This window comes from Acinonyx jubatus, chromosome C1 (assembly GCF_027475565.1).
Source record: "Acinonyx jubatus isolate Ajub_Pintada_27869175 chromosome C1, VMU_Ajub_asm_v1.0, whole genome shotgun sequence".
NCBI classification, from domain to species: domain Eukaryota; kingdom Metazoa; phylum Chordata; class Mammalia; order Carnivora; family Felidae; genus Acinonyx; species Acinonyx jubatus.
The window spans coordinates 156,990,245-157,015,744 of NC_069381.1; the positions used below are offsets into that span (position 1 = coordinate 156,990,245).

General features: G+C 40.1%; 1 long non-coding RNA gene and 1 other non-coding gene across 3 annotated transcripts in view; both read left to right on the forward strand.

Annotated features, from left to right (window-relative positions):
- LOC113595314 (uncharacterized) overlaps positions 1–25,500 on the forward strand; it is a 35,533-nt gene that overhangs the window by 3,428 nt on the left and 6,605 nt on the right. For both annotated transcript variants that reach the window (XR_008295432.1, XR_003415801.2), the window contains exons 3-4: positions 8,649–8,808; positions 23,463–23,612. This is a non-coding gene — a long non-coding RNA (uncharacterized LOC113595314). The remainder of the gene's footprint in view (positions 1–8,648; positions 8,809–23,462; positions 23,613–25,500) is intronic.
- LOC113598317 (U6 spliceosomal RNA) lies at positions 18,254–18,360 on the forward strand. Its single transcript, XR_003418995.1, has one exon. It is a non-coding gene; the product is annotated as a U6 spliceosomal RNA (small nuclear RNA).

The following is a 25,500-nucleotide window of genomic DNA, read 5'->3' on the forward strand; positions in this document are numbered from 1 at the left end:
TTTCTTATGGCTGAATAAAACTCCAATGTGTAGTTATACTACATTTTCCTTATCCATTCATTCATCCAGTGATGGATACTTCCATGTTGTAGGTTGCTTCTATGTCTTGGCTATTGTAAATAATACTGCAGTGAACATGGGAACGCATATGTCTTTTTGAATTTTTCTTTGTATAAATATCTAAAAGTTGGACTTGCTGGGTCATATGGGAGTTATACTTTTAATTTTTTTTGTTTTGAGGAAACGCTGTACTGTTTTCATAGTGGCTGCACCAACAATGCATTAGGGTTCCCTTTTCTCCACATCCCTGCCAATGCTTGCTATTTCTTATCTTTCTGATAATAGCCATGCTAACAGGTGTGAGGTGATACCTCATTGTGGTTTTGGTTTGCATTTCCCTCATGATTCAAGATGTTGAGCATCTTTTCATATACCTGTTGGCCACCTATATGTGTTCTTTGGAAAAACATCTCTTCAGATCTTCTGCCTATTTTTTTTAAGTTTATTCATTTATTTTTGAGAGAGAGAGAGAGAGAGAGCATGAGTGGAGGAGAGGCAGAGAGAGAGGGAGAGATAGAATCCCAAGCACGATCTGTGCTGTGGCCCAGAGCTAGGTGTGGAACTCAAACTCACGAACCACGAGATCATGACTTGAGCAGAAGTCGGGTGCTTAACTGATTTTTAAATCGGATTGCTATTGTGCTGTATGAGTTGTTTATATATTTTGTATATTAATCTCTTATTAAATGTGTGATTTCCAAATATTTTCTCCCACTTGGTAGGTTACCTTTTCATTTTATTTATGGTTTCCTTTGCTGAGCAGAAGCTTTTTAGTTTGATATAGTCCCACTTGTTTATTTTTGCTTTTGCTGCCTTTGCTTTTGATATCAAATCCAAAAACTCACAGCCAAGACCTATGTCAAAGAGCTGACTGCCTATGTTATTTTGGTTTAATGGCTCCAGGTCTTACATTCAAACCTTTAATTCATTTTAATATTTGTGTATGGTGGAAGGTAGTTGGCCAGTGTCACTTAAATTGAGTTTATGGCATTTACAATCAAAAGAATCCCAAATAATACAGTTGCTAAATCCTACTGCTAAGGGCTATGGAGAGTGCTGGTAGTCAGAACTAAAGTGTCAGTAAGGCAGTAAACATGATCACTCTACCTACCTGCCCATAGCCCTTTCTAAGGGACTGTGCTGCCTAAAATATCCTGATGATCTAAGCATGTTATTTCAACCTAAAACCTGGCCAACAGCAGAGTCTTGATCCCAGGATAGTTAGGATAGGTTAGGTTGTATTGCCTTAACAAGTAATATCCACAGTATTAGTGGCTTAGAAGACTGTGGTGGAGAGAGGAGTGATGAACTGGGTTTATTTCCTGACCATACTCCATGTCCATGACATGCCAGGTTGGGGTTCCTCTCTAAACTGTCTTCCATTCCAGACAGGTTTTAGATGCAGCCCCCTACTGGAGTTTTGCTGGTCACTACAGCAGAGGAAAAATATGGCTGAGATTATACAAAACGTTGAATTGTCAAATCAGACTCGCAGGGATCCTTAATCTTAGCCAGTACTAACATGTATTGATTATTCAAAAGACACAGGCAGTCCTAAGATACAAATGAGACCTGGAGAAACTTGGGCATGCCAATGCAGTTTTTCCTTTCTGTATTAGGACACATTCTTGTTCAGATTTAAAATTTTAAGGAAGGCTTCACTTGGAAAAAGGCAGACTTTCAGTTATGAAATGTATACCGTTTATACTCTACTCATTACACAGTTTATTGACAGTTTTCCAGTGTCAGAAAATGCATGCCCCAGAAATGCATACAATTCAGATTTGTTTACCTTAAGCAGTCAAGACAAATCTCCTACTAAAAGCATTCCATAGGTGATGATTCTCTATGTGTCATCAGGAGGTGTACTTAGCACATTTACAAAGAGTAATTCCTTTCTTTTAATCCTCTCTACCACCTGTGTGTATCCCAAGGAGAAGGAGAAGTGTTTGCAGGCCAGCTGCTAGCCTCTTCTTTTCTGGTGATGAATCACGCTTTGGCTCTTAAAGGCTCCTACATGGAAATTAAGCAGATCACTTTTACTTACATTCCACTGGCTAAAGCAAGTCCTATGGCCAAGCCTGGGATCAAGATGAAGGGGAAATATAATCCTTCCTCAGGGAGGGTAACCAGATATTGTTGAACAGTTATACAGTCTACCACAGGCAGCCAATCCATGTTCAGAAAGGGAGACACTGATATACACATTTGCCTTGTATTTGGGTGAGGCTGACTTCTGGCAAAGATAAACCTCTTAATTTCAGGTGTTTAATAAGAAATGCTTATTTCTTTTTCACATTATAATTCAACATGATATTTGGCAGGTAGCTTTCCACGTGGTAATTCCAGATCCTAGTCTCCTTCCATATAATTACTCCACTCCCCCTTATGGCCTTAGAGTTCTCTTCCAGGGAAAGAAAGGATGAAGAAGTGAGAACAGGTGCTTCTGAAGAGCTTTGGTTCATAAGTGACACCCAGTTTCACCTACACGCAAGGTTGACTGTATTCCCAGACTGTAAGGCTACTTCCCAACCACGACTCTACACAGTGGAGAGGGAACAAAATCTCTGGTGGAAGCCAGCCATCTCTGCTGCAAGCATAAAACATGAGGCTAGAAAGGCCTTCCTCTTGGAAATATCAACTGGCAAACACTAAAAGAATTTTCTAATTTGTGATGGAGCTGTAGCTAAAGGACTATATCCGTTAGAATTGGGTTGAGTCGTGGATGGGGGAGGAGGAGGGAGCAGCTTTAAAAAGAAGTTTGTTTTTTTTTTATGTAAAAGTCCAAAAATGACCATCCCAGGTCTAGGGTCATGGCTTGCTTCATGAAGATGTCAGGGATCAAGGACCCTTCTATCTTATTTTAGAAGGCATGGCCTCCATTCCCAAGGAAAGGCTTCTTCCCAGTTCCATGTCCAGCCATCTGTCTATGGCTGTCTAACCAACAAGAAAGGATAAAGAAGGGAATAAAGGGCTCATACCTCCTGTCATTTTTTTTTAAAAGGTTCCTGGAAATCACCCTAAGATACTTGTGTTCATATTCCACTGGCCAGAACACAGTCATATAGCCAAATCTAGATTCAAGAGAGCTGGAAAATGTGATCTTTACTCTGGTAGGCCAGGTAGTTAATAAGTTAACTGCTGGGGAAAGAACTGCTCTTTTATTTTTTATTTTATTATTTTTTAATAAAGCCTAATGGATGGGATTGGACATGAACAGCTAGTCTCCTTGCAGATTAACCTTAATGAGCAAGAGTTAAAGATAATTCGGTTGCTTTTCACAATATAATCACAGAAAATTTGAATCTTTCCCTGTCGTGCAAAAGAGCATGATTGGTGGAGTGGGGATCTAGGTACAATGGTATATTAGTTTCTTAGGATTGCTGAAGCAAAGTACAATGGACTGAATAGCTTGAACAATAGAAATGTATTGTCTCACAGCTTTAGAGGCTAGAAGTCCAAGATCAAGGTGTTGGTAGGGTTGTTTCCTCTCAGGGGCTCTGAGGGAAGGATCTGTTCCAGGCCCTCTCTGGCTTGCAGATAGCTGTCTTCTACCTCTGTCTCTTCTTATCATCGTCCCTCCACACATGTCTGTCTCTGTGTCCAAATGCCCCCTCTTACAAGGATCCTGTCGCATTAGATTAGGGCCCATCCTAGTGACCTCGTTTTAACTTGTTTTCTTCTGTATAGACATTATGTTCTGAGGTACTGAGATTAGGATTCCAACATATCTTTTTTGGGGAGACACAATTCAACCCATAACAAATAGTGGAGGATGGGATGGCAAGAACCTTTATAAATAGCAATGTTTAATAGTTAGTTTAAATGTTCCATTCATGTATTTTCAAAATTATTTAAATTAAAGTTAGTTAACATACAGTGTAGAATTGGTTTCCAGAGTAGAACCCAGTGATTCATCACTTACATATAACACCCAGTGTTCATCCCAGCAAGTGTCCTCCCTAATGCCTATTACCCGCTTAGCCCATACCCCTACCCACCTCCCTTCCAACAAACCTCAGTTTGTTCTCTGTATTTAAGAGTCTTTTCTGGTTTGCCTCCCTCTCTGTTTTTATCTTATTTTTCCTTCCCTTCCCCTATGTTCATCTGTTTTGTTTCTTAAATTCCACATATGAGTGAAATCATATATTTGTCTTTCTCTAACTGACTTATTTCACTTAGCATAATACATTCTAGTTCAATCCACGTTGTTGCAAATGGCAAGATTTCATTCTTTTTGATTGCCAAGTAATATACTGTTATGTGTGTATATATACGCACACACATCATCTTCTTTATCCATCAGTCAATGGACATTTGGGCTCTTTCCACACTTTGGCTATTGTTGGTAGGGCTGCTATAAACATTGGGGTGCATGTGCCCCTTCAAATCAGCATTTTTGTATCTTTTGGATAAATACCTAGTAGTGCAGTTGCTGGGTCATAGACTAGTTCTATTTTTAATTTTTCGAAGAAACGCCATACTGTTTTCTAGAGTGGCTGTACCAGTTTGCATTCCCACCAATAGTGCCAAAGGGTGCCCCTTTCTCTGCATCCTTGCCAACATCTGTTGTTTCCTGAGTTGTTCATTTTAGCCATTCTGACAGGTGTGAGGTGGTATCTCAGTGTGATTTTGATTTGTTTTTCCCTGATGATGAGTGATGTTGAGCATCTTTTCATGTGTTTGTTAGCCATCTAGATGTCTTCTTTGGAAAGAAGACATGTCTTCGTGCATTTCTTCACTGGATTATTGTTCTGCGCATTTAGATATAAAACCCCTCTATTACCCCAAATCTTCAGTAAAAAGTCTGCCATGTATGTTAGAGGCACTTTGGAGAATGTGAGTGAGGAAGTACTCTTGGTGTGCTGATCCCACTCTGTCTACTCTCAGAGTAAGCCTGGAGAGTGCATGCCCCTAAAGCATCCGTCAGCCACTCCCAGATGAGGACATGTTGGTGGGTAAATACAACTTCCTCACTCCCTGGTTGGGACAACTCTGAGGTTTATCCCTCGCGTCATCTCCAGATTCCCCAGTGGCATGGACCACCAGTTGCCCACAGTGGTAATGTATGCTTTACTGACTGACTTTCCCTCCTGACCTCACATCTCCACTCCCTCACTGGTGTTACCTCGCAAGTAAACTACTTGTGATCAAAACCTAGCCCGAGGGCTTGCTACTAAATGATCCTACACTTAGGCAGTGCCCAAAAGTTTGAAAACTTAAACTGAAATCCAAGAGCTTTATAAGTATGCTTAGGAAAAATATCTCCATATTTTTAATGTCTGTTAATGTCTTTAATAACCCCCTATGGTGGAGAACCAATACTGTGTCAGAGTCTCTTGTTTCATTCATGGGCTTTCAGCATAAAGTTTGAAAAGGTGGAAACAACAAATAATTGTATTTTCAAAGTTCATTTTTAGTTTGCTCCCTGCTAGCACCTTAAAACAGATGGTATCCATTCAAATGAAAATGAGGTACAAAAGTGATTTTTATTAAAATTAACATTCAATGTAAGTTTTGCTTTATTATGCATACCACAAATAACTGTGTGAGTTCCCTGTAAATAGGGTGTATATTCGACATAATTCATAGTTATTCATGCTCTACCAATTACATTGAAATTATGACTGGAGTTACCACAGAACCTCAATAATAATTACTATATAATTTGCAGTTTTCTGGATTGGGGAGCTCTTTGGAAGCTGCAAGTAACTAGCCAATTGTTTTTAGAGAGTACAGTAATGACTGTTATTACAGAGGGGTTGAATGAAGCTCCTTTTTATGCCCTGAAGATTACTTGATAATTACATTTGATGCTATCATTAAAAAAAAAGTCAGCAACAGATAAACAGAGAGCAAACTAACTATAATAACAGTCCAATAATGTGGGCCAATATCGTTGGCTGTGAAAATTAACACAATCTGCCATCGATTTTTAGTTCTCTAATGGGAACACCTGCATATACAAGTACACTTAATTAGATGGATTGCCTTGCCTCCTGAATGGCGTTAGAAGAACAATAAGTGAAATTGAAGGGAAGATTTCTGAGATTTTGTTTGTGATGTGAAAGTACAGTAAGGCCACAGAGATGACTCAAAGGAAGTCAGCCCCCCTCACCGCACCCAAAACGAACATAGCTCCATCCTCCCTTCAAAGGCCTCCGTATGGTGCTCTGATCATCCCGGCATCTCTTTTCAGTAACCTGACCCTGAACTAGAATGTATTACTGTGGCCCACTTCTCAGAAAATCTCTATTTTCTATAGATGAAGCCCATTAAAAGATTTCTTACTTGTAAGTACTTGAAAACAGTATTTCTCCTCTACTGTTTTCCCTTTTAATGTTTGTTTATTTTAGAGAGGGTGCACGCATAGGCACAGGTGCGCACATGCGCCCGTGAATGGGGGAGGGGCGGGGGGGGGGGACAGAGGATCCCCAAGAGGGCTCTGTGCTGACAGCAGAGAGCCCCGTGCAGGGCTTGAACTCACACAAACCATGAGGTCATGACCTGAGCCAAAGTCAGACGCTCGACCGACAGCCATCCAGGTGCCCCAACTTTTTTCCCCTTCTAAACTAGGCCTTCCTAGACTTTTCCCAGACATTTTTTTATGCAGGGCGATGCTTCTCATAGGCACTGACCCCAGGCTAGTGTCAGGGATTCCAAGTTTGCTTTCAGTCCTGTGAATCTCCTTTCCCCTTTCTCCTCCTCCTCTCACCTTTAGCGCATGTCTGAGCAAAGCTTATTTTTATGATGTGATCTTGTGCCATCCCTGTGCTACCTTTCCCAGTGCCAACTGCTCTGTAAAATTACCTCCGGGGGGTGAATGAAAGATTCTCTCCCCATCTTAAATACCTCAGCCAAGGCCAGGGCCGAGTGGCTTCTGAGATCCAGTGTCCTAGGCTGCACCTCGTCAAGTTACCTTCCTGCAACTCTTGGGTATAGCTACAATAAGTGCCCACCGTCCTGACCTCCCTGCTGGAAGAAGAGAAGTCCCTGCCTGAGAACAGCCACAGTGACAGCATCAAGACAGTCTCTGCCACGCTCATTTTCTGCGGCAGCTAACTCGAAGTAAAAGCTCCTGCCTTTCACTGGTAGGTTGCCCTGGGAACCGCCTTTTTCAGTCTATTAAGATCTTTGTTCATATTTTGTCTCGCTGCTAGTATTGGCTCCTGTTTCTAATGTTAATAAGACTTCCACCAGCCGGCTCGCTGAAATGGCCCTCTTATACTTTTATTCAACTGATAAACTCCAACCACTTTATGACAAAACCATTTTATTTAACGGTCTCCAAAAGCACCCCATAAAATGCTTCACGAGTCCTTTCTTGAGGCCTTTGTAGCAAGACCTACTGGACTTTCAGAATTCCTGTGACCAAAGTCTCATCTACTTCTAGAAGACTCCAGGTGGTGGAAGGACCCCCTATAGAAAATCTATTGGCGGTATGGACGACATGACAGGCTGATAAGATGGCTAGAAAGGCTGAAGTAGACACAGTTGGAGGTGCTGCCCAGCTGTCCCTCTGTCAGGAAACTTCCTTCCTCACCTTCTTCCATAGAATTGGGCCACCAGCAACTGAATCAATTCTAGTACACCATCCGTCTGGCCTCAGTGATTGGTGCAGAAGTGGGTATGTGACCCACAGAGGACTCTTCTGTGTCTTTTCTATGATAGCTAGATCTTGTTAAAGAGAGTAAATCTCTTCCCTTGGCATGACAAAGACTGCAAGTGGCCAAAAACATGGAGAGAGAGAAAGAGAGAGTGAGAGAGTATCTTGATAATATAATTTGACCTATTGGGCTTAACTGTGCTGGAAGAAGCCAATACATGTGTTTGTTTTTTTTTTTCCTTAAACTAATTTGAGTTTCCTGCCACATGCAGCTAACAGAATTCCAGCTAATAATCCCATTTATTTTACAGATGAGGAGCCTAGGAGTTCAAGAGGTTAACTGATTTACCTAAGTCCACTCATCTAGTTAGTAATATGGCCAATTGGAAAGCACGTTGTAAAAGAATGTGACATGAACCATCTATTCGTGCTGGGTCAGAGAAAAAGGACCCTGTTGAAAGCTATTTGGATGCTGATTCTGTCATTAGCTCTTCCAGCTCCATGCCAGCCAGCTCTCCTACGTCATCTGAAAATGCGATAAGCAGCCAAAAAATGTCTAAGCCACTATTAATATTCTTAAACAAAAGTGTATCCCAAGTGCAGAAACCTTCTTCCAGAATGACATTGACCCACTGACCAATCTTCTTTTGATATAGCTGTTCAGTTGCTTGCTCACCCACCTAACTACTGTCATGTAGGCTACACCCTTGCTACTCAGTGTGGCCCGTGGACTTGTGCAACACCATGAAGCTGGTTAAAATGCAGATTCTCGGGCCCCACTGCAGACCTCCAGAATCAGAATCTGCATTTTAACAAGAGGCTCAGGGGATTCACTGCACAATCAAGTTTGAGAAGCATGGATATTGGTTCTTCACCTTAACAACACACACACACACACACACACACACACACACACACACATACACACACAATTTTGCCACATATAGTAGTCCCCATTTATCTGAGGATTTGCTTTTTGCAGTTTCAGTTACTGGCAGTCAACCACAGTCCAGAAGCAGATGATCCTTCTCCTGACGTATTGTCATGTCAATAGCAACCTAACGCTATGTCACAATGCCTACATCATTCACTTCACTCCATCTCATCAAATAGGCATCTTATCAACTCACATCATCACAAGGGTGAGTACCGTATAATAAGATATTTTGAGAGAGAGAGAGAGAGAGATCACATTCATGTAACCTTTATGACACTATATTGTTATAATTGTTCTATTTTATTATTAGATATGTTAATCTTTTACTGTATCTAATTTATAAATTATTTTTTTTATCACAGGCATGTATATATAGGAAGAAACATAGCATATATGGGTCCGGTACTATCCACAGTTTCAGGCATCCACTGGGGGCCTTTGAACATAAAGGGGGACCTTTATCCTTTGTACCTTTAATGAGTTTATACATACATGCCCCTTATCTAAAAGTCAGGCACTTTTGTGGAAATAAGAAATACAGTAGTTTGATGTGTCTCTTTCTTGCTGAATCTGTGCAAGCTCGTATTGATCGCTATTGATAAACTATTTTAATGAAAAGAAATATTGCCTGGGCTTAACACCAAATTGCCAGAACTACAGATTAGAGTACCTTTTTTTTTTTTTTTTTGACTTTTGGAAAATTGGGATCACATTTGCCCTTCTTGAGTCTTTCAAAAACCACCCCAAATATTCTTCCAACACATTCTTCACACTTCCTTAAAGATGGCAAAGGGGTTCAGCGATTTCATTTGCAAGTGTTTTCGGTATTCTGGAACTCATCCAGGTTAGGTCATTCAAGCTAATTTAGAGCATCTAGGTCACTGGATTTCAATCCTGGCTGCACATTAGAATCACCTGAATCATTAGAATCACAGCTTTAAAACTACCTGTGCTTGGGCCCCTTCACAGGCCAATTGAATCCACATCTTGGGGGGCGGGGGGAGAGAGTATCAGCAGGGTATTGCTTTTTTAAGCACCCCCAGGTGATGCTAGTGTGCCAGCAGAGGTAAAAGCCATTGAAAAGAGGACTGAGGTTTTTAAAAATCTAATTCCCAGGGTGCAGAGAATCAGAATCTCTGGTCGAGGCTCAAGCATCAATAGTTGTAAGCACCCCAGATGATCCTTGGGTGCAGCGGGACAGAGAACCACTGAACTGGGTGAGCCCAATAAGCTCTTCTCCCCTAATTGAGCTCCTTTCCTGATGTCAGAATTTGTCCCATCCTTCTTTCCTGTCTGAAGGGAATTCCCCTTGATGAAGGAATTCAAAACGAAACAGAAGTTCCTGATGCCTTTCACAGAGTTTGTTTTTCAGTTTTATCTTGGCTTTTCTTTATTTCCTCCTCAGTAGTGTAAAATGTTCTTAAAAATATTTTTTTTTAATTTTTTAATGTTTATTTATTTTTGAGACAGAGAGAGACAGAGCATGAACGGGGGAGGGTCAGAGAGAGGGAGACACAGAATCTGAAACAGGCTCCAGGCTCTGAGCTGTCAGCACAGAGCCCGACGCGGGGCTCGAACTCACGGACCGTGAGATCATGACCTGAGCCGAAGTCGGCTGCTTAACCGACTGAGCCACCCAGGCGCCCCTTAAAAATATTTTTTAATGTTTATTTATTTTTGAGAGAGAGAGGGAGACACAGTGTGAACAGGGGAGGGGCAGAGAGAGGGAGACACAGAATCCAAAGCAGGCTCTAGGCTCCGAGCTGTCAGCACAGAGCCCAACGCAGGGCTTGAACTCACAGACTGCAAGATCGTGACCTGAGCCGAAGTTGGATGCTTAACCGAATGAACCACCAAGGTGCCCCTGAAATATTCTTGATTTGACCAGCTTGTCCCTAAGAAAACACTGCCCAGTCCTCGTGAAGCCTATCATGTCCCTAGTTTAAGAATCTAGGGGCGCCTGGGTGGCGCAGTCAGTTAAGCGTCCGACTTCAGCCAGGTCACGATCTCGCGGTCCGGGAGTTCGAGCCCCGCGTCGGGCTCTGGGCTGACGGCTCAGAGCCTGGAGCCTGTTTCCGATTCTGTGTCTCCCTCTCTCTCTGCCCCTCCCCCGTTCATGCTCTGTCTCTCTCTGTCCCAAAAATAAATAAAAAACGTTGAAAAAAAAAAAAAGAATCTAGAAACATTTATGGAGTAAGCCATTTGCATTCCGTCACCTTAGTGCAATATCCTTCCCAGACTTTTCCCCACACCTGCAGGACAGTTATGATTGACACCATTAGGCAGATGAAGAAACTGAGGCTCAGATAAACTAAGTGACTTGCTCAGAACTATACAGCCATTAGGTGGCCAAACTAGGATTTGAATCCATGGCTCTTTGGCTCTAAAAATCATACTCTTTTTCATTATGGCACAGTTCCTCCCACTTTTTTTGTTTTTTTGTTTTTTTGGTTTTTTTTGCTCCTCACAATTCTATTTTTAATTAAAATCTTAGGTGCATAAATTTTCCAGTATACTAAATTCTTATCACAGATAAACCAGACCAGGCATGGAATATCTATCACTGATTCCTAGAGAAGTTGTATTAGCATGACCTGGAAGCAGGCAATCTATTCCTTTCTGTAAGTCATAACTACAAGAGTGGACCATGATATCTTCAAATGTTTGCACGAGTTTTTAAGCCATGGGAGTACAGTGCTTATAGATCTGTTTTCATTATAGATCTATTTCCAACGTGTTTTCTAGCTTGTTAAATAGTATTTTTAAAATACCATAATTCCTTGCAATCCTCTCCCCAAAAAGTAGAAATCTAAATCCACATATCTCACCTATTAACAAAAATCTTATCTTATTTCTAAGATTTAGGTATAAGGTGGCTAAGTGGTCTCCATTTTCAAGGAAGAGAAAACATAAAATTGGTTTGACTTGTATTTGAGGGATTTAGATTAAATATGAGGAAGTTGTTTATTATGTTAAGTATGGGGAAAAGTAAGTTTACCTGTCCACCTCTAATGGGCTTTTTCAGTGAAATCAGGACTTCATGAAAAGTGGAGAGAGGAGGACTAACATTCTACTTCTTTAGGGATGGTTTATTTTGCACTGACAGTTCTGGGCCATTTGAGATGCATTAGGACAAGTTGGAGGAATCCTGGCCTGCAACCTAGAGAGAGGCAAAAGGTGATCATTTCTTCTAAGATAATTCTCATTGTAGTATTTCAGGACTAGAGTAAGGTGTCAGAAATGGGAAGTGAGGGACATGTCTGCCTTTTAAAAGTTAAAATGCCAGAGAAATACATTCTGGATCAGAGAACGTAGGGTCAAAGTCACCTCAAGAAGACAAGGCTAGCAAGGTTCCACTAGAACTTATTTTCATGTAATTTCTGTTCTTCATCCTTTCTGCTGCCTGGAATGGGTTGAAATGGATGGAGCTCTCTCAGTTATATTGGATCATGAGATGGCATTGAGAATAGAAGCCACTTTGATGAATATAGCAAATAAAAAATAGAGGGTCTATTCCAGACCAGAAACTGTTCTCCATCTTAGGCAGATATTATGCATTCTTCTGTTATATGCAGCCCAATCTAGTCCACTAATAGATTCACATTTTGGTAAGCTCTTGAGCCTTCTTAGCCCAGGGCCCCATGGAAAGCAAGGAGTAGAGATCCATTCAAAGAAAAAGTACATAAAATCAGTTCAGGAAAAATATGTAGTAGCCAGATCAGCTCAGTAACTGAGGGTGTTACTGAACTGAAAATATTCTGCTAACCAGCTCGAAGATGGTAGTATCGCCCTTTCCTGACCAGAAGAAAATGATTTTAAATCTTATTGGATTTTGGTCCACGTTCCTGGAGGAAGCCTAAGGGAGGCTGAGTGAAGGCACCAGGGGAGCAACTGCTGTCTAAAAGCTCCACTGCAAGCGGGCTAATTGCCCCCTATATAGATGTAAAGATGCAGGACTCAATTCAGAGTGTTACTCAGATCCCAGTACTGACTGAAGTAGTGAGGTCTCTCGGCGTCACCTTAAGAGCTAACCTTCTGGCAAGGGCAGCGTAAGAATCTTTAATTACTCTTTTCTTTAACTGATATCAGCTGATCTGTCCATTTGATACAACCTGCACTGAATGGAGACTCGTGCATTTAGTCTTCTCCTGGCCGTGGGGCTTGCTTAATTATTCTTGGCATCCAGTTTATCGCCTTAGAGCCTTCCTCATGAAAGACATCATTCACACCTCAGAGAAAGGAGCTCTTTATAATATGGCATTTTCTGGAGAAGATTTCACCTACCAAATGGGAAAATACAGCTTGTCAGCCAGACTGGTGGAACATTTTTCATGCTCTGAAAGTTTTCTTCCAGCTATTCAGCAGGCTGTGTTCTGGGCCATTTTCAAGATCTACTGAGAGCCAGTGACTGCTTGTGCCCACAGACTGGGCTGCCACTCAGCCCTCCTGGTAACACTTCTGTGCTTGAGTCCTCTTCAGAAATACCGTGTTGCTTTAGGAGGAGCAATGAACTGCTCTGGGTTCAGATTCTGACTCTGTCCCTCACCTTGAAGTGGCCCGGGATGACACCTTTGGGCAAGTCAGTTAATTTCTCAGGGCCTCAGTCCACTTATTTGTAAAATAAGTGGTTAAAGTATTAACACTTTCAGCTTTCAGTAATTTTGTGGGTTTTCTTATTAAGAATAGAAAAATGAAAACATTTTGCTCCGCATGAGCAATTATTTTTTATTGCTGAGATAAAACACATACTTTGCCAAAAGCACAAATGTATATTAGCAGAAAGGTTAAAATGTAAATTTCCATATTCTCACCACTGTTCGTATTTTATATTTTTTCCTACATACTTAAAAAAAATTTTTTTTAATGTTTTTAATTTATTTTTGAGAGAGAGAGAGAGAGAGAAAGAGACAGAGCATGAGCAGGGAAGGGGCAGAAAGAGAAGGAGACACAGAATCCGAAGCAGGCTCCAGGCTCTGAGCTGTCAGCACAGAGCCCGACGCAGGGCTTGAACTTGTGAACCACGAGACCATGACCTGAGCTGAAGTTGGATGCTTAACCAACTGAGCCACTTAGGTGCCCCTCCTACAGACTTTTAAATAAGCATAAACATGCTAGAAATCTTTTTGCAAAAATATCACATCCAATCACCTGTTCCGTGGTCTGCTTTTTCACTGAACACAATATTCAAAACATTTCTCTGTGTCAAATATGTATGGATATATATATATACACACACACACACACACACAAACACACACATCATCATGTTAATGATCACACAATTCTCAGAATGTAGCACAATTTGTTTAACTAAACTTCTGTTGTTTGCTATTGTAAATATTGCTGTATTGAAATCCATGTATGTATAGTTGACCCTGAATAATGCAGGAGTTAGGGGCATCAACTCCTTGCTCAAAATCCACATATTGTTTTTGGCCCCCTAAAACTTAATTACTAATAGCCTGCTGTTGACTGGAAGCCTACTGGTAATGTAGACTGTTGATTAACACATATTTGTATTATATGTACTAGATGTTGTATTCTTACAATAAAGTAAGCTAGAGGAAAAGTGTTATTAAGGAAATTGTAAGGGCTAGAAAGTACATTTATAGTATTGTATTTATTGAAAAAAAAACCCACATGTAAGTGGATCCATGCAGTTTAAAGCTGTATTGTTCAAGGGTCAACTGCACATCTCGTGTAATGTCTTTTTCCTTCAGATAATTCCTAGAAATGAAGTTCCTGAGTTTGACACTACCCTTTTGAGGATTTTATACATGTTCCAAGTCGTCCTTGAGTAAGTTGTATGAATTTACTTTCCCCAAACGAAAGAATGCCTTTCCCCATCCTCTCTCTCATTCCTTTTATTGCTTGTCTTTCTGATAGGTATATCCTATTCCTTTTAATTTTGCATTCTTTGGCAAAAAGTGGGATTTGTTCTTTCTGTGTATTTTTCTTGGAGATTTGTGTATTTTCCCTAGAAAACGGTCTATGTCCTATGTCCACTTTTTTTCTGTCGGAACTATGTCTGGGGTCTCTTGTATAGGCATAGCTGCTGCCACCATAGAAGATGGATGAGACATGACAGGTGAATGGGCGAAGAGGGAGGGAGTCCCCAAGGAAGGCAGACAAACCCATGTGCTCCCACATGGCCCCCGGCACTCCCAGCCCCTAGGTAACATGCTGCAGGCACACAGAGGAGGGAGATGTCAAATCGGTACCCCTGTGGATGTGAGGGAAAGGAAGGAACCCTTAGGTGACTACCTAAACCTTGGTTGTCACAGTAGGGTCAGGACACAGGGCGATTCAGAGCAGTCCAGGAGCCATCACGTAGAAAAAGTGACTAGGACACAATGAGTGATAGATGGGGAGGAGGAGGTACACAAAATGGCCAGCTGCATTCAATATCCACCACATATTTATGCTTTAGTTATTTGATAAATATTTGAGTATTTACAATGAGCCAGGAACTGCACTTGCCAAAATAAATTAATACACTACAGGGGCGGCCTGGGTGGCTCAGTCTGTTAAGCATCCAACTCTAAATTTTGATTCAGGTCATGATCTTATGGTTTGTGAGATCAGGCCCCACATCAGGCTCTGCACTGGCAGTACAGAGCCTGCTTGGGAGTCTCTCTCTCCCTCTCCCACTCCCGCTTGTGCATGCTCTCTCAAACAAACATTTAAAAATAAACAAACTACAATAATATTGTTACCTATATAACTATTTGTTTTTTGTTTCTTCAAAAGGATTCCATTTTTAGCATTCAGCAGCAGACTAGGGAGTATTTATTTCATTTGAAACAGAATGCGTAGTCAGAACACTAAATGGGATGGGATCTGAATGGATGAGTTGAATACTTCTCCAAGTGATATGTTGTTTTGATAGAACCTTGTGACTAGACAGGACCTGGAGATGACATGACGATTTGCAACAATGCCTTAAATGGTTTTCTTGGGGCTGGGAAAGTGCTAGAATGCTTGGTCAGCCAACTCACCGTATGGGAATATGTTTTCACAAAAGGCAAACTATTAACAGACTGTTTTGAGTAGTAGTGGATGGGACTAGCAATGGTAGTGGAACGTCTATCAGTTTTTACCGTAAATGTACATTGCAATATTTTGTGAAGATCTCCAGACTATTGACATGAGAGAAATGGAAACTTCTGAATATGACCCTGTGGTAGCTGGTCAGTAATTCACTACAGTTGACTCAGAGAAGATTTCAGACTCGGTAGAATTCAGCTGCTCTTCCTTGCCTGTCCCCAAAATATCACACCCTGATGCAATAAAAAATCAGGACTTCAGCCATGTGGATTCTCTCAAAGGTAAGAGGTAGCACAGTAAATAAGTCCCTCCTTTATTACTTGCTCATTTTGGGTGTGTCTTCATAATTTTTCAAGGCAGTTTCCATTTTCACCCTGGGTGTATCACTTGCCCAGCCAGTTTTTCCTCTCTGTGAGTTTTGTTCCATTGGAGCAGAGGCTAAATATCACGACTTGCAGCTTCCAGGCAAGGGGGTGGGGGTCAGGAGTAGATTTTGCAGTATCTCTAGAAATCTTCCAAATAATAGCCATTCAGGAACATAGACCTTAGTTTCAGTGGTTCAGGAGAATTCATTTGGAGTAGAGAAAACTCATTGGCTGGTGGCAGTGATTCAAGCTGCTCGCTTCACAAAGAATATTGCCAGAGCCAAATTCTTTGCCAGTTATGGAGGTCAGAGGTGAGGCAACTGTGCTTACAGGGCAAAACTCTTTTACGGATCCCCTTGGCTTTCTGCTTTCTTCTTTATAGCTGATTAACACCCAATGGCCATTTCTTTAAAAAAGAAAAATTCAATTTCTGGGTTTAATTAACTTCCCTAACACAGTGTTCACCACAGTCTGCCGGGATTCAACCAATGACGAGACTTCGTCATGTCTGATTTCAGTTCGAGGTAATTCATTGCTGTAGCTCACTAAATTCCAAATACTGTCTCAGGGCTTGTGTGGTCAAAAGGAGGCCTGAACTTTACCCTCGGCTGGCACATGTGAGGATTTTTACATGCTGAGTTAGTGTATCCACTATAGGTGCTTTTTGGAGAGCCCGAAACTTTTTGCCTTGGTTTGACATTTTGCCTTAACTTCATGGTCACAGTCTTAAGATCAGTCTTCCATCCTTTTTCAGTGCATTCGCTGATGGCATGGGTTTTGTTATCGTTAATTTTAACATGGCGTGGAGTACTTCTTACTGCCTCATTCTCTGAACGATCAATAAATAAGTGTTTATGGAGAATCCAGAGAGCATGGTTTACTTTATACATTTACTAAGTATCTGCAGGTTTAGAGAATTCTATTTGCTTTTATTCTTTTATTACAGCTGTAAAGCATTATATGGCAGAGGCAATAAAGTATAATGGTTAAGTGCATGAATGCTAAGCCAAATTGCCTGAGTTCAAATCTAGCTCTGAAATGCCACAACTGGGCAAGTTAACCGATGACTCTGTGCCTCAGCTTCCTCATATGTACAATCAAGATAATAATAGTATCTAATTTGGGGATTGTTAGGTAGTACATTAATTAAGAAATGTGAGGCAGTTAGGGGTGCCTGGGTGGCTCAGTCGGTGAAGCATCCGACTTCAGCTCAGGTCATGATCTCACGGCTCATGAGTTCGAGCCCAGCGTCGGGCTCTGTGCTGACCGCTCAGGGCCTGGAGCCTGCTTCGGATTCTGTGTCTCCCTCTCTCTCGGCCCCACCCCCACTCACACTCTGTCTCTGTCTCTTTCAAGAAAAAAATTACAAAACATTTTAAAAATAAATAAAAACAAAAAAATTGAAGAAAAAACAAAAGAATTGAAGAAATGTAAAGCAATTAGAACAATGCTTCGGCTCATCATAAGTTCTCACAATTCCACTCATAGTGAACAGTTATTAGAGGATATCACTACTGAAAGATCATTATTATTTCACTGAGGAATTATGAATTGTCTACAACTAGCAGTCTTGTCAACCGTCTTTCATCTATTACCTATATTGTGCAATGCATGGTGGGTGATGAAGCCACAGAGGTGAATCCTACATAAGCTCTACCCTTGAATTAATTGGGAATTTGACACATTCATCACAATTGAGTGATGATTTGTTGCATGAAGTCGCCTAGTTGTGCCAGCCTGGCTATTGACTGAGTTAGGACCCCATGCAGCACAAGACAGTAGGAAGTATCACAGCGTTCTGACATCCAACTCATTATTTCCTCTAAGGCTTTCTGAATTACCTCACCTCTGTTGGTGATCTCTGCTCCTGGAAAAAGCCCAGACCCAAGAAAGGAAACAATCCCCAGGGACCTTTAAGGAGCACCTTGAAGAAGGTGTTAGTGCATGTTACCTATTCTAAGACGCACATTTTTTCGCGCCTTTTTATTCCTCTGAAATCAGGTGCAGCAAAGACGCATTGCCAGCGCCATTGCCTCTGTGTGCAAAAATGTGGTCATAGGTGCTTGGCTGTCACTTCCCTTGAGTTATGTGCATTGTCAGTACCACAGGACTTGAGGTTTATTGTTAAAACATCTTCAAAATGATCATAATGTGACATGGACTAAATGAAACCTACTACACATACAGGAAGGCACAGAAACACCGCTGTAATATGTAACTAAAAAAGAAATGATGGCTGCGCTCGCTTCGGCAGCACATACACTAAAATTGAAACAATACAGAGAAGATGAGCACGGCCCCTGTGCAAGGACGACACGCAAATTCGTGAAGCGTTCCAGCTGTAAAAACAATAATGACAAGTAAGTCTAAAAGTGAGCTTTTGTTACACATAAAATAAAATTCTAAGTGCTCAGAGCACATGGGCCGTAAGTTAGTTGGCAGCATTTTCTTGTTTCTTCATAACGGTTCATTTTATACTTGAGATATCCTTAGATTTGATGACATGTACATCTTAAAGCTCAAGAAAGAAGATTATAAAGTAGCTCCCTTGAAATTTCCCACAGCATTCCAGACTTTCAAATTTTGGCAGAACCAAATTCTACCTGCATTCATATTTAGTTTTTAAACTCATCTCATTTTTTTCAACTGAGATACATTTTTTTAATGGTTTTATTTTTCTAAGCTTATCAATTTTGAGAGAGCACAAGTGGGGGCAGAGAGGAAGAATTTCAAGCAGGCTCTGTCAGCACAGAGCCTGATGCAAGGCTTGCACTCATGAAACTGTGAGATCATGACCTGAGCCAAAAGCAAGAGCCGGCTGCTTAACCAACTGAGCCACCCAGGGGCCCCTAAATGTGTTCATTTTGAAAGAAAAAGTTCACTTGTGAAATGAAGGTTTTGCCATGCTAGTTGAATGGTTTAAATATGAATTACAATTAATCTGTAACTATTAAGCTGAAAAAACATGTTTGACCATTTACCATGTAAAGTCATCTTACTGGGGAGCCTGGCTGGCTCAGTTGGTGGAGCATGCAACTCTTGCTCTTGGGGTTGTGAGTTCAAGCCCCATGCTGGATGTAGAGATCACTTAACAGTAAAATCTTTAAAAATAAATAAATAAAATCGCCTTACAGTAGAATGCAGGCATGTGTATAATCCGTTGGGAAACCCCACATCTAGGTGAGGTTCCACCTGCTCAGATGTGTCACTTCCTTCCAGCCACGGAGCTTTTCCCACTATTTCCAGACTCTTTATTTGCATTTGCTTTAAAGAAATTCACACTGAAAAATCCTTCCCAAACTGAATTCAGAGAGCTACCATCAATTTAGTGCTTGACTTCTCAGCACTCATTAATTTTCCTGTTTGTTTTGGTTACTAAAGGATGGAAAGTTCGATGCCCTACTTTGGCTGGGATGACTGACCCTCTAAGGTTGCTGGACACTTTATCATGAATTCTTACTGACATTTTGATACAATAATTGTGGAATGTTGGGAGAGGGGTCTGATTTTAGCCTAGGGAGATCATTTTCAAGATCAGTACTTGTCCTTCATTTACTTTCAATTTGTAAACCCAGTCATACATCTCCTTTGACTCAATAGAGCATCACTTTCACATATGGCCAGGACTCTTGTATCAACAAGATGAGGAAATTCTGTTTATCAGCAAGTGACGCTTTCCCCACTTTGCACTTCCTACTAATTATGGCTGTTAAGTTTTCAGGGTCCTATCACAAAGAGCAGTTCATTAACTTTAATTATTTTTGAAATTCATTGGCTGCAATACAGAGTGAAGCTGGCAGATGCCAGAGGGTTAGAGTTGCAGAAATTAATTAACAAAGAGTGGAAGCTCTTATTAGCTGATGCTTTTTGCTATCTTACTTTTTTTCTGATTTAACCACTTCAGAGTGGGTCTCAGGCCCTTCAAACTGGAGGCAGGGGAAAGGTTAGAGGTGAACATTCAAGAAACAGGAAATCAAAGTCGCAGGCCTTGGCCAGGAGCAGAGTGCTTGTCTTGTTCTGCATTATTTCCCAACTGTATCTCTAGCAGGTCTGGATTTAGAAAATCCACAGATTAGCTGGTTCCCAAATCACATCCAACTGGTGTCCATGTTTATAGTTGATTCCAGATAGCAATTGACACTTAAAACTTCGACTGGAATCCCTCTGCGTGGCAACCTGTTAAAATTAGATTTCAGTGGCCCGTGGAAGTCCTTTCCTCTGTATAGTTATGGCACTTTGCTGGTATTCTTTAAACATTAAGCCAGTTGGAATTATTGCTGTAGATTCCACTGGTAAGTCCATGTCTGTTCCAACTTCTCTTTTTAAAAGTATCTTCCTGATGTGGAAAAGTAGTGCTCTCCAGCATTGCTAGAGGCAGTATAAATTGGTACAATCTTTCTTACTTTCTTTACAGTCTTTCTGGAAAACAAGATAGCCATAGCCCATAAGATGTCATCAAGTGCACATACAATTTGACCAGGATTTCCACAAGTATTTTGTCCAAGGAAATAGTGAGAAATGTGGGAAAGGTTTATCAACAAGGAAGTTCATTGCACAATTAATTATATTAGTGAAATATTAGAAAAATCTAAACATCCCAACCCCTTGAATATTACACAGCCAGCAGAAGTGACATCATAAAATATTTGATACAGGAAATGTTTATCTTGTGAAGTTAAAGAACCATGTCACATGGGAATGCAAGCTGGTGCAGCCACTCTGGAAAACAGTATGGAGGTTCCTCAAAAAACTAAAAATAGAACTACCCTACGACCCAGCAATTGCACTACTAGGCATTTATCCAAGAGATACAGGTGTGCTGTTTCGAAGGGACACATGCACCCCCATGTTTATAGCAGCACTATCAACAATAGCCAAAGTATGGAAAGAGCCCAAATGTCTACTGATGGATGAATAGATAAAGAAGATGTGGTCTATGTATACAATGGAGTATTACTTGGCAATCAAAAAGAATGAAATCTTGCCATTTGCAACTACATGGATGGAACTGGAGGGTATTATGCTAAGTGAAATTAGAGAAAGACAAAAATCATATGGCTTCACTCATATGAGGACTTTAAGAGACAAAACAGATGAACATAAGGGAAGGGAAACAAAAATAATACAAAAACAGGGAGGGGGACAAAACAGAAGAGACTCATAAATATGGAGAACAAACCGAGGGTTATGGGAGGGGTTGTGGGAGGGCAGATGGGCTAAATGGGTAAGGGGCACTAAGGAACCTACTCCTAAAATCATTGTTGCACTATATGCTAACTAATTGGGATGTAAATTTTAAAAAATAAAAAATAAAATAAAAAAAAAAGAAAAGACAAAGATAGAGCTTGTGATGAAGGAAACCCAGCAAGCAATACATGCAAAAAATGAAAATTTCATCAGCCACTGTCAACAATAGGTCAGTGAAATAAATGGCAGAATGTTTAAAATTTCTTAAAAAGTAGCCATTAGAATATATACAGATAAAATATGTGTTTGTCCTGTGTGTACTTTCCAAAATAGTTCAATATATTATTTGTCTCTTTAAAGTCTCCGTATTTAATGATACTGTTGTGTAAATTCATTTGTTATCAAGCAATTTCTTTTCCAGCTAAAGAAAATAGATTGTATTTACCTTAAATTTTCATGATCTCCCAAATAATAAATGGTTAATGTTACTAGTAATCCTTATTAGGAAAGAAAACCAAACCGAAGATTTTTTTAAAGTGTTGGGATAACTCAAAGTTAAGATGATAACAGTTGATAATTTTCAGTTTTTGCCTGGATTGTTCTTAAGTTCATACTACTGACTTTTTTCTCCTTGTATTTTTCTTCCGCCTTAAAAAAAGAAATAAGCTATACTGATATATTCAAATTCTTTGTAAAAATGAAAGCTATAAAACAGGTAGACTAAGGCTTTAAGGCCTTAAATATCACACCTCATCTCTTCTTTTTGTGAAATTCCTCTGCCCTCACATAAAATCAGTAGGTGAGTTGCTAAAGGTCACCAGCCAACTGGTAACAACTGTCAAATTCTATACCCACCCCCCTCGTTCCGTCAATTAGATGACACTGCCTCCCCCAAAACAAGAAAGTTGTTAAAAGTTCTCAATAAAAATAGAAATATACAAGCTAAAAAAAAAAAAAAGAACCATGTCACAGAACTATATAGTAGTATTCTAATTTGAATACTTGTATACAGTTATAACAGTTTATGAGGAGCAGAACTACAGTGCATTTTTATTTTCATCCCTATATGTTTATGTATTTTTCAAATTTTCTACATTGGACAACCACCTCTCTTATGATCAGAGAAGGAACATGAAAGGCTTTGAAAAAGAAAGAAAAGAAAGAAAACGCCTCCTTGAGACATAGCACACTTGTTGAAATTAAAAGTTTATCAAAATCAAGGCCTTATTCTTCCTGAAAGTTCAGGAAGAAGGAAACTATGATCTAGTAAGGGCTTGTCCTGTATTAGGCACTGTGCTAGGGCCTGTTTACATATATTCTTCCAGTTATCATCACAATAGTCCCGTAAGGTATGTTCTTAGCCTTATGGATGAGCATGCAAAGACTCAAGAGACTTAAGTAGCTTAACTTACCTCAGTTCAAATAACTATTAAATGACAGAGTCAGAATTCAGAGTCAGGTGTTTTCATTTGTTTATTCATCAGCTTATTCATATATATACACACACATATGTAATCATTAGGATGGCTAAATAGTTCTGGCATATAAAAAATAGAGAATAATATAACAAACAGAATAACATTAAAAATATCCATATTTTCCACTTCCAGCTTAAGAAATTAAATATTTCAGATACATAGGATGCTGCCTGTGTATTTGTCCCCAATTCCATTCTGTTTTCTTCCATTGAGAAGTAACTCTTATCTTGAACATGGAGTTTATTATTCCTATGCAAGTTATTTTTCCTTTGCTGTATATGTTGGTATCCCTAAACTAGACTAAATCAGTTACTTTCCAGTCAGGAAAATAGAAACCACTCTATGTGTTACACACAAAGGGAGATTTAATAGTGAGAATTACAAAGGTATAAAAAGGGCTGGAGAAGCATATGGGATAACGTTTAGTTTCATCCCCTTGCCCCCCACCCCCAGATCTGCTCTCCATGTTTCTTTGTGCTCCGAAAACTGAGCTGTACTGTCTCACTGTACTCTCTTGATCTCTGACTTCTGGTTGGTTTTGGCCTGTGGGAAGTACTGGTGAGAGGTGGAGGGGAAGAGAAGAATGGGATCAGAGTAGCTATTCACTTGGTTTCCTTCTCGTTGGGTTGATACAGGTTGGCACTGCTGCTGCTAACATAGCCCCTGATACTACTGAAATGCCCGTTTTCAGTCACCTCCTCCTTTTGCTGGTGCTGCCATTGCTGGAAACACACAACCTGCACAGACAGAAAAGTGACTTCTCCCTTTCTTCTGTTTTTTAGTCTCCTGTCAATGCTTTGCCCTGGCAAAACCTAACCGGAGCCTGTGACATGTGGTTGACAGGTTGCCGACCCCTTGCAATCCAGAAGAGTTCCCAGAAAGGCTCGCAGTGGGGTTGAGAGCCAACAGTACACAACCAGCACAAGCGCATGGTATTGTTTGCATTTTTAAAACTCTAAATAGTGTCATGCTATACATATCCTTGCTTTTTTTGTTTAGCCTTATACTTTTGAGATCTATCCGTGCTGATACACGTGGCCCTAGTTTATTCCTTTTAAGTGCAGTGTTGTATTCGGTGATGGTATTTCTGCAAGGGAACTAGCGAGGATAGAAACATGGACATTACTGGCATTGGAACAAAAGAAATCTAAAGATAGCATATGGCAAACTACAAACATTATTAAAATTAAAGGAAAATATTTCTAAAAGCTTTTCATTCCTTCATTCAACACAGATGCCTCAAGCTTCTACCATGCCCTAGGCATTGTGCTTGGCACAAAGGACAGAAAGCTGAATATGACCTCCTCCCCGCTCTCTGGTTGTTGATGCATAGACAATTAGATACATAGTTTTCATCAAGGTAATAAGTACTATGATAGAATTATGACTAGGATGCTAGAGAGGCACAGAGCTTGATAAATAGAAAAAACCTACAGAGCAATTTCAGTTATATAGATTTAAATTTTCTAAACAAGTAAAATAGTGTATTGCAAATGTAATTCAGCGGTAAAGTCACAAAATGATACCACGACCACAAAGGTTTATTCCAAGAATGCAAAATGCATAAAAATTAAAAAAAAATTTTTTTAATTAAAAAAAAACCTTAAAAACATTAAAAAACTTTTTTAAACTTAGAAACATAAGTTACATAGAAAAGTCATGGGTAAAATGGAAATATGTCAAAAAGTCACTTGAAAAAATTCTGCAGCTTCTCCTAATACAAATTTGAAGTGGGATGAGCAGGATTCCATCTCACCCATGATAAAGATTAGTTAGCAAAAACTAAAAACAAACATCATATTAAATAAATTGTTTACTACATATCCTTGTAAAGCAGAAGTAAGATACCACTGGCAATCATCTTGTTTCAGAAGTCTGAGACAGTACAGCAGGGTTTTTTAAAAAATTAAAATCAGGCATTGTAACAAGTATCAAATTGTGAACTGCGACATTGCTATTAAAATAGAAAGATGTCTATGCGATATTATTAAACGAAAGGAAAAAAAGCAAACTGCAGAGTCCTGGTACAATGTGACTTCGTGTGGGGGCGGCAAGTGGGGGGAGGAAAAGAACAAGCAAGTGTTTGTACATAGGTGTGTATCAGTTTGTATTTGGCGAGGAAAGAAGTGGAACTATACGTACCAAGCTCAACATTGGTTATCCCAGAGGAGTAGAGTTCGAGAGTAAGAGTTAGTGGACTTCTTATTATTTTAATTATATATCTTTGTATCGTTTTAAAGTAAGCACGTGTCACTTTTATCATATAAAAATCTAGTAAACAGGATTTTTAGTCAGATGGTCAAGGAAGGCTTCCTGTAGTGATGCTTGAGCTCAGTTTGAAAGATGAACAGTGTTCACTGAAGAAAGAATCAGTAAGAGGGGTCTTCTCAGCAGGAAACCTCGAGATCAAAGATGGTGCCTGTGAGTCATCTCCATCATCACCAGGTTCTGGCATTTATGGGTTTCCATGTGGGACAGCCAGTCCTAACAAAACAGTAGTGATCAAATTCAGCAAATTCTGTTCCCCTTTAGAAGGAAGAGACTAAAGTTACCCTCCCCAAAGAAGTTGATGGCCTGACAACATTTCTTTATGATCAAACATTCTCTTTATGATCGAAGAGAAACGCTAAGTACTTCCACTGAGATCTCAGTGTGCTGATCAGTCTCAAGGATCGAAAGCCTGAGTTAAGTTGTGTGTATGTGTGTGCAGGGGGTGTTTAGGGTTAGAGATGATGGGAGCACTTCTATTCTTCCTCACCAACTAGATCATTCTTGCCTTTCATGCATTTATTATTTTTCTTCCTTTACCGTTACCTCTAT